This window comes from Aegilops tauschii, chromosome 7 (genome assembly GCF_002575655.3).
Source record: "Aegilops tauschii subsp. strangulata cultivar AL8/78 chromosome 7, Aet v6.0, whole genome shotgun sequence".
Taxonomy (NCBI): Eukaryota; Viridiplantae; Streptophyta; class Magnoliopsida; order Poales; family Poaceae; genus Aegilops; species Aegilops tauschii.
Window position 1 is genome coordinate 218,412,179 of NC_053041.3, and position 10,426 is coordinate 218,422,604.

Genomic DNA, 10,426 nt, shown 5'->3' on the forward strand with positions numbered 1-10,426 from the left:
GGTGATTCATCTCAACAATTCAGCATCAGTGCCAATCTGGATCCGAAATAGGAAGGCGCGCTCATCGAGTTCATCCGTGAGAACAGGGATATCTTTGCATGGAAACCTTCTGACATGCCGGGTGTACCTACAGAACTCGCTGAGCACACTCTCAATATTGATCCGAAGTTTAAGCCGGTCAGGCAGTTCCTCCGGCGGTTTAATGAGGAGAGGCGGAAAGCCATTGGTGAGGAGGTAGCCCGGCTCTTGGCGGCCAGGTTTATCGTTGAAGTTTTTCATCCAGAGTGGTTAGCTAACCCGGTGCTCGTGCTTAAGAAGAACGGCACCTGGCGGATGTGTGTGGATTACACAGACTTAAACAAGGCTTGTCCGACTGATCCTTTTGCTCTCCCCCGTATTGATCAGATTATTGATGCTACGGCGGGTTGTGAGCGCTTAAGTTTTTTGGATGCCTATTCTGGATACCATCAGATTAAAATGGCAGTTAAGGACCAGGAGAGGACAGCGTTCATCACTCCTTTTGGAGCCTTCTGTTATGTATCTATGCCTTTTGGGCTCAAGAGTGCACATGCGACTTACCAGCGTTGCGTACAGAATTGTCTTCATAACCAGATTGGGCGCAATGTTCATGCTTATGTGGATGATATCGTGGTTAAATCCAGGGAGAAGGAGACCTTGATAGATGATCTGAGAGAAACCTTTGATAATCTCCGGGTATACAAGATGATGCTTAACCCGGCCAAGTGTGTTTTTGGTGTTCCTGCAGGCAAGCTCTTGGGTTTTCTGGTTTCTCACAGAGGCATTGAAGCTAACCCGGAAAAGATCAAGGCAATCACCTCTCTGGCTAAGCCGGCGTGCATAAACGACGTCCAGCGTCTGGCGGGTCGCATAGCTGCTTTAAGCCGGTTTATAAGCCGTTTGGGTGAAAAGGCCATGCCACTATACCAACTGATGAAGAAAACAGACAACTTTGTCTGGAATGATGCTGCTAATGCTGCTTTTGAGGATTTGAAGAGGCAGCTGGCTGAGCCCCCAGTTCTTGCTGCTCCGGTTGACAAGGAGCCCTTATTACTGTATGTAGCCGCTAACACACGAGCCGTCAGTCTGGCTGTGGTGGTGGAGCGCAAGGAAGAGGGTAAGGAGTATCCGGTTCAGCGGCCGGTTTACTATGTCAGCGAAGTGCTCATTGAGTCCAAACAACGGTATCCACATTGGCAGAAGCTTGTTTATGGGGTGTTCATGGCAAGCCGGAAGCTTAAGCATTATTTCCAGGGTCACCCTATCACTATGGTTAGTTCTGCTCCTCTAGGAGATATCATCCAAAACAGAGAAGCTACAGGGAGAGTGGCTAAGTGGGCTATAGAACTTGGGCCTCATGGTCTGAAGTATGTGCCACGCACTGCTGTCAAATCTCAAGCATTGGTAGACTTCATCAACGATTGGACAGAGCTGCAGGTTCCTGAAGAGAAACTGGATAATACATATTGGACTATGCACTTCGACGGGTCTAGGCAATTGGAGGGCTCGGGGGCTGGAGTTGTATTAGCTTCCCCTCGAGGTGACAAGTTTTGCTATGTGCTGCGGTTGATGTTTCCCTGTACTAACAATGCAGCTGAGTACGAGGCCTTGCTCCATGGTCTTCGGATGGCTAAGGAGATGAGCTTAAGCCGGGTAAGGTGCTTTGGCGACTCAGATTTAGTGGCCCAACAAGTGTCAGGCAAGTGGGATTCCAAGGACCCTCTCATGGCGGCTTATCGTCGCGAAGTTGATGCCATTGCTGGACACTTTCAGGGTTACCAAGTAGAGCACATCGATCGCAGGAAGAACGAGGCGGCTGATGCATTAAGCCGGCAGGGCTCTCAGCGAAAGCCGGTGCCGCCTAATATTTTCTTGGATATCTTACATAACCCTTCTGTTAAGTTGCCTACAGAGGAAGACTTGGCTGTTCCTGACCCGGAGGCACAGTTGGTGGCGGCTCTCCACATCACCCCAGGTTGGACAGTACCATACTTGGCTTACATGACCCGGGGAGATTTGCCTGAGGATGAAACTTTGGCCAGGCAAATAACCCGGCGGTCTAAGTCAATGGTCATTATCAATGGCGAGCTGCATCGTCGCAGTGTTGCTGGAACTTTCCAGCGTTGTGTTTCCCCTGAGGAGGGTCAAGAAATCTTACGTGAGATTCATGAAGGGGATTGTGGCCATCATGCCGGCTCAAAATCCCTTGTGGCCAAGGCTTTTCGTCACGGTTTTTACTGGCTGACGGCTCATGCTGATGCGGAGGACTTGGTCAGTAAATGTGACGGTTGTCAGAGGTTCTCGCGACGGGCTCATGTGCCGGCTCAGGAGCTGAGGATGATTCCAATTACTTGGCCATTTGCGGTTTGGGGGCTTGATATGGTTGGGCCTTTTAAAAGGTCCAAGGATAAAAAGACCCACCTCTTGGTGGCAGTTGACAAGTTCAGAAAGTGGGTTGAGGCAGAGCCCGTTAGCAAATGTGATGCAGCCACGGCGGTTCAGTTCATGAAAAGGGTGATATTTCGCTTTGGTTTTCCACACAGCATTATAACTGACAACGGTACCAACCTGTCTAAAGGCGCCATGGAGGAGTTGTTCTTGATCATATTGGAATCATAGCTCAACCCCCTTTGGGAACGACGTGGATCGTATTCGAATCAGCGTCGATAAACAACTCTTAAGGTCATTTGGGGGCTTCCTGTTCAAACATAGGTCGTATTCGAACCAAAGAGAACATAGCTATCAGTACCCTCTTGATCGGCAACGCCAAACCCACTGGGGGCTATATGATCGCATTCGAATCTTAGCTTAACCCCTTTGGGATGGGTCTCTGGTCGTATTCGAACCGGAAGCCCCTAAGTTTTGATCTTCTGATTTGCAACAAGTTCTTCTGGTCATATCAACAGTGTGCAAGGGCGGTTCTTACTCCGCCGACTTAACTTTGATTCACAATGTTAGCAACACACAATAAGCATTATCAATGCTGGTAAATCGGAGTTGAGGTACCAACCTTATTATTCGGGTTACATAAACCGGAAGTATACTTGAAGGCTTGTAAGTATGCTATCGTGGTTACTTCGAGGATATAATTGAGGGCCAGTCTTTTATGATTTTAATTCATATTCCGGGTTATATATAAGGCATATGACTCTCAGTGCGGTAAGCTGCCCAGAGACTTGTGATTTATTTTCCATGCAGGATGATTAAAGAGAGTTCTTTAACTTAAGTAAAGTAGATGGCCGAACATAACCCGGAGGAATATAAAGATGCAACTTCAGTGGAGTTAAGCATTCAACACGTGCACGATGGCACGACAAAATTAAGTATTTGTCCTATTCTATTACAAGACTCCCCGAGTCCAAAAGGTGAGGCATTGTTTAAACCATGAGCCGTCTAAAACAATCAAGGTGCTTGTTGGGTCGAAGCTTCTGGCTCATCCCTCTCCACTCCTCCGGCTGTTCCCATGACCTGGAAGGTTGATGATTTCCAGTCAATGCCGCTCAAAGCCTCAAATTGAGCCTCATCATCAATTAACCCAGCCGGGTCAACTTCTGGGGCAAAGGTGTGCTTACGAGTCGGCGGAATCAGACTGATTGCTTCATAACGTGGAGTTGGGATCCTCTGATTCTCCACGTCATAACTCGGCTGATACTTGGTCAGATCTGTGTCGTTCTCGATCATGGTAGCCACCGGGCGCACGCTTTTCACACAGGCGGCGAAGTCTTTCTGGTCGAAGGGGGTCTCGTCTTCTTTCAGGCTGGGGTATCCAAGAGTGATGTCGGCCGGGTCTAGCTCCGGGAGAAAAGCCTTGGCCCGGCTCAATGCAGCTATAGCTCCGGCTCTTGCGGAGGCCCGTCTTAGCTCTTGGAAGCGCTGAGGAAGAACGGCAAGCCGCCTGAGTACATCCGCCAGGTGAGTCGGAACCTCGTTGGACAGAGCCACAACGGCTAACGCACATTGTGACCCGGTGTAGAGTTGCTCCACCAAGGTGTACACGGCCTTCAGCTTGGTCAGAACATTCTGATTAAGGTTGGAGCTTCTGGGACCTGTTTAACAAAGTCAGGTAAGCCAAGGGCAATAGTGGGACTTATAAAACATAAAGAATGTAAACTTGTTACAAGCTTGCAGAATGACTTACCGAAGATTGCGGAGACCATCTAGGACACATGGCGTTTTAAGCCGGCAAGTTCGGCGGTTCTCTCCGTCTGAGCAGCCTCCGCCTGTTCGGCCCGGCTGAGCAAGGCCGTCTTCTCCTCGGCCCAAGTCTTTCTTTCTGCTTCAAATTTCTTCTTCAGTTTTTCTTGTGTAGCAACACTGAACTCAAACTTGGCATTGGCCTTCCGGGTCTCCGTTTCCCGAGTCTTCAGGCGGTTCTTTAGCTCGGAGATTTCAGACTCAACTTTCTTGCAGGCAGCCTGTACAAATCCCGGGTTACAATTTGAGTAGTTGTCATACAATATTAAAGTCCCAAGCACTTTGCAAGCAAAGACACTTGGCACTTGGGGGCTAATGCATGTTGAAAGATTCTATTCACAATTGCCGGTTCATGACAGTAAGCCGGAAGTTAAGTCTACAACATATTCTATCATCAGTAGTAGACTTGGGGGCTAGCATGGTAAGGATGACTATGGAGTAAGCAAGGGAGTGGTACCTCAGATTTTTGCTGTATCTGCTTTACCATGTCAATCTCCAAGTCCCGGCTGTTGTGCACTTGACCAATGTAACCAGAAAAAATGTCTCCAATGCTCAAGTTAGCATAGTCAGTGATCTCCAGTCTGGCCCTGCGGCGCTCCAGCAGTTCTTCTTTGGCAGAGCATTTGGCCAGCACAGTGGGTCTCCCCGGCTCGACAAACTCTGTCCGGGTGATTACGACGTCCGGGTCATCGGCCGGCTGAGCTGGGCTGGGGATCTCCGGGTTAGTAGAAGCCTCTATGACTGGCTCGTCAGTTGGAGCGGTGGCTTCAGGAGCTGAGGCGGATGGCGGCTCATGAGCAGAAGCCTCCGATTCAGTCAGGACCGGCTCTTCCACCGGTTTGTTTTTCTTCGCTCTCTTGCTGAGCTTTGCTTGAGCACTGAAAGGACAAAGGTTAGTACAAAAGCATGAGTAAGATAAGCATAACATAAGCTAATCATCATTACCCGGGTGCGGTCTTGAAAGCCGGCAGGTTGGATTGCATAGAGTCCCCAGAGGAAGGTGAAGTTTCCTGATAGTTTGAATCAGAAGAGTTGAGCGGTTGACGAGTAACGCCTGCCAAAGGATGAAAAGGATATAAGTTGGAGATAACCTTGGTCCGGCGCTTCCTTGATGCTTCAGGTAAGCCGGAGGAGAGGTCTGCGTCCTTGTTGGTCCGGGTGTGCCTCCGGCTCTCATGAATCTGTTGCTTCAAAAGAAATTGAGGATCTTGATAAGCTAAAGGATGTGAAAATCTTACTTTCCGGGTTACTCTTCGGACTTTCGGCCTTGGCAAGGGCTCCGAGTCGGAGGAAAGTGTAGTTACCTCTTCAGTCACCAGGTTACTCGCTCCGGTGTCCTCCTGCTGATAATCAGTGTCGATAAGGCGGATAAGAACAAACAAGAAACAAAAGAAGAGCCTAAAGAATAAAGGGTTACCTCTGACTCGGAGCTATCATCTAACTGAATCAGCTCTGAGGCACTAGGCTTACTCCCCTTCTTGCGGGGAGCAGCTCTCCTGGCGGCTTTCTTAGCCTTCCTGGATTTTTAGCCGCCTCATGATCATATTTGACCTTCCAGAACTTATCATTAGCCTGAAAAATACAACAAAGATTTCTTAAGGTTCAGATGAAAACAATTAAAAGGGAAAACAAGGTGTTCAAGTCAGTGGCTTACCGCCGGAGCTGGGTTAGCTTGGCAGAAGGGGCTTAAGCCGGTCCAAAATAAAAGAAGACAACCCAACTGCTAGATCCCTGATCGTCCCAACTGGGCTCCACTACTGATCAATATGAAAAGAAACAACACAACGGACAAGATCTTCATCGAGCTCCCACTTGAGCTCAGTTGCGTCACCTACACTGGTATCATCGGCACCTGCAACTATTTGGAAGTATCTGTGAGTCACGAGGACTCAGCAATCTCACACCCGCGAGATCAAGACTATTTAAGCTTATAGGAAGGAAAGGGTAAAGAGGTGGAGCTGCAGCAAGCACTAAGCATATATGGTGGCTAACATACGCAAATGAGAGCGAGAAGAGAAGCGACGGAACGGTCGTGAACTAGCAATGATCAAGAAGTGATCCTGAACTCCTACTTACGTCAAACATAACCCAGAAACCGTGTTCACTTCCCGGACTCCGCCGAAAAGAGACCATCACGGCTACACACGCGGTTGATGCGTTTTAATTAGCGTCAAGTGTCAAGTTCTCTACAACCGGATATTAACAAATTCCCATCTGCCACATAACCGCGGGCACGGCTTTCGAAAGATAATACCCTGCAGGGGTGTCCCAACTTAGCCCATTATAAGCTCTCACGGTCAACGAAGGATAAACCTTCTCCCGGGAAGACCCGATCAGTCTCGGAATCCCGGTTTACAAGACATTCCGACAATGGTAAAACAAGACCAGCAAAGCCGCCCGCTGTGCCGACAAATCCCGATAGGAGCTGCACATATCTCGTTCTCAGGGCACACCGGATGAGCCAGACGTCGGGTTGGCATAGACCCTGGTTGCCCAGGGGGCGCCAGACATCGCTCGGTTTGGACCAGCACTCGAAGGAGAACTGGCCCCGGGGGGGGGGGTAAATAAAGATGACCCTTGAGTCTGCAGAACCCAAGGGAAAAAGGCTTAGGTAGGCGAATGGTAAAACCAAAGTTGGGCCTTGCTGGAGGAGTTTTATTCAAGGCGAACTGTCAAGGGGGTCCCATAAATCACCCAACCGCGTAAGGAACGCAAAATCAAGGAACATAACACCGGTATGACGGAAACTAGGGCGGCAAGAGTGGAACAAAACACCAGGCATAAGGCCGAGCCTTCCACCCTTTACCAAATATATAGATGCATTAATTAAATAAGAGATATTGTGATATCCCAATATATCCATGTTCCAACAAGGAACAAACTTCATCTTCACCTGCAACTAGCAACGCTATAAGAGGGGCTGAGCAAAAGCGGTAACATAGCCAAACAACGGTTTGCTAGGAAGGGTGAAAAGGTTAGGGGCTGACATGACAGTATGGGAGGCATGATATAGCAAGTGGTAGGTAGCGCGGCATGGCAATAGAACGGACAACTAGCAAGCAAAGATAGAAGTGATTTCGAGGGTATGGTCATCTTGCCTGAGATCCCGCTAGGAAGAAGAACGAGTCCATGAAGAAGACAAACGGATGTAGTCGAACGAATCCTCACAACTCCAGAAAGAAACCGAAGCTAACGAGAGAAGCAACCCGGAAAGAAACAAACAACATAGTAAACAACCATCACATAAACATGGCATGATGCACAATCAAGTATGATGCATGTTCGGATTAAAAGAGGCATGGCATGGGAAAATGCAACAAACAATACTACAAGTTAAGTGGAGCTCAATATGCAACGAGTTGCATATTGACGAAACACCACATCAATTATTTAGTTCTCTCTTGTTTATGTACCCAACAATATTAAATGTTATTAACCATGGCAAGAGGTGAGACATAAGTAAACTACACATTTTTAGGCAATTTAAATGAGGCCGGAATGACAAACAACAATTCCCAGAAAATCCTCATGTCCATAATTTAGATTTGGTACTGTTCTGCCATAAACACAATTTTAATGTTGTTAAACAGCAAAATGAAGTGCACCAAGTTAAACTAGGCATTTTTCTACCCCATTTACATATATAATTTAATAAAATCCGAGCTACGGTTATTTAGTTATGAAATAAATCATTTTAACATATTATTCGAGCAAAATTAAACAAACAGCAGGTTTAAACATTTTTAACATGGTTGAAAGTGGCCAATTATGAAACTAGATAAAATTCTAAGCATTTTACATGTTTGAATTATTTTAATCCGATGCATGGTTAAAGAGTTATTATATGCATGAAGTTCAAGGGTTTTTCTGTAAACTATAAACTCCTGGATAATGCTAAAATCGCAGCGCAGGAAAAAAATAACACGGGCCGCATCTTGCTGGTCCGATAGTGTACAGGAGGGGGTACTGGAGGGGCTTCTCACCCATGGGCTTGGCCCGGTGAGGCAGGGGCGAACTGGGCCGGATCTGGAGAAGGCAAGGGGAGGCTGCTGGCCCAGGCGCGGAGGCCACGCGCGACTGCGGTCAACGGGGTGAGCGGGCAAGCTGTTCGCTTCTGAAGAACAGAAGCAGCAGCAGGCGGGACGAGGCGCTGGCTCAGGCGAGCGAAGCAGAGGCGCTAGACTTGACGGGCGGCCCAGATGGTCTCTGGCGAGGGCACCGGTGGCCGGGGACGGGGCCCAGGCGGCGGGATCCGGCCAGAACGGGCAAGGGCGGCGGAGGTGGCTCCTGCAAAAGAACGGAGGCGCAACATAAATCAGATAGAGGGCAAGAGAAGTGGAGGAAGGAGAAGAAGGGAACGGGCCTTGCTGGAGAGGAGGTCGGCGACGCGATGCAGGAGGCGGCTTGGTCTGGTGAGGCAGAGGAGTCGAGGAGAAACTTGGGAAGGCTCGTCTCCTTCTGGAACGAGAGGATGCAGTGGCTCCAGGAGCGCGAGGCCCTTGCTCGGGAGGAGCTGGAAGCCCGCCGGCGGCTTGACTCGGATGACACGGGGCTCTTCCGCCATGGGCTCCTGTGGGAGAGAGAGCGAGAGGGAACAGAGAGATGTGAGGCATGGGAAGAAGAAGGGAGGAATAGAAAGGGCAGGGTCACGGGGGCGGCCTGGTCCACGGGTCGCCGACGACGAGGTCGCGAGGTGGAGGAGCGCTCGGGCGCTGCTGCTTGCGATGAGGTCGAGGAGGAGGCAGGGCGAGGTGGTGGATGGGATGCCTCGAGCGCTGGTTGGGTGAGAAGGGGATCTGGGAGGATCCCGAGGAAGACGATACAGGAGGAGTGGCGGCGGTGGCTGGACAGGGGAGGATCCCTAGAAAATAGGTTTGGTTCAAATGGACTAGGGGTAGACTATATATGTATGGGAAAAGAGGGGAGTTTGGATCATCCGATCAAAATCCGACGGATGAGAATAAATAGGTAGGGAAGTCCAAATAACAAAATGGAGATGTTTTGTAGATGTTAGGGGATGATCCGGACCCAACAATAACAACAAACCGGGTCGGGTACGGGACAACTTTCGGACGCGCGGGAGGGGACTATGCACTGCGCAAGGAGGGGTTAGACGGTCACGGTCAAGAGGGAAGCGAAAAATACGATAGGTGTGAAACGGTCAACGCAGGCAAGGCGATCCGAGGGAAGGTGATGAAGGCAAAGGGAGAAACTTCAACGACGAGCGAATGCAAGTTTTAAAACATGACGACAACGAAGTGCCGATGCAATGCAAATGATGCGATGATGAATGCAACACACAAATAAAACACACGACGGTCACGCAAAACATGGCAGGCGTCTAGAGCGTCGGTCTCGGGGCGTCACAAAGCTCTTGTTCAAAAGGGACTTGGTCGTGTCGTCAACAACGTCCTCAGGTAGATCGTTGGGGCTGTGCCACAGAGGATCATCCTTCCGGCCCGTGTAATCACACATTAAGCCAGGGCAACGGCTCAAGGGGATCACCCGCCAAGAAATCCAGACCCGGACCAGATCAACGCCGTTGAGGCCATTTCCCAGGAGAGCCTTAATCTTGTTGATGGTGGGGATCAGGGGTTGACGCTCAGCTTGAGATAGTTTGTCTGGCAGGGGGTGATTTGGCTCCAGACGCAGGGCACGAAAGCCGGGCAGAGGGTTCTCATCAGCCGGAGAAGTATCCTGGCTGTAGAACCATGTCTGGTTCCAGTCTTTTGGGTGGCTTGGCGGCTCAGCATAAGGAAAGAGGCAATCTCTCCGTTGTTGAATGGAGATTCCGCCAAGCTCCAAGCTAGGCCCGTTGGCACACTCATTCTGGCGGTTCAGATAAAACAGCTCCCTAAAGAGCAGTAGGCTGGGCTCTTCTCCAAGATATACTTCGCAGAATACTTGAAAGTTGCAAATATTTGACACGGAATTGGGTCCTATGTCTTGCGGCCGCAGGTCGAAGAAGTTCAGAACATCTCTAAAGAATTTTGAGCCGGGAGGTGCGAAGCCCCGGCTCATGTGATCAGCAAATATCACAACCTCTCCGTCTCTTGGTTGAGGTCTTTCTTCGGACGGGTCAGGGGCACGATAGGACATGACCTCCTTTTTTGGCAGGTAACCCGTTTTCACAAAGTCAGCTAAGGTCTCGTCAGTAACATTGGATCTCATCCAGTTGCACGTGATGGGTGCCTTGGGAGCCTTGGGCGGCATT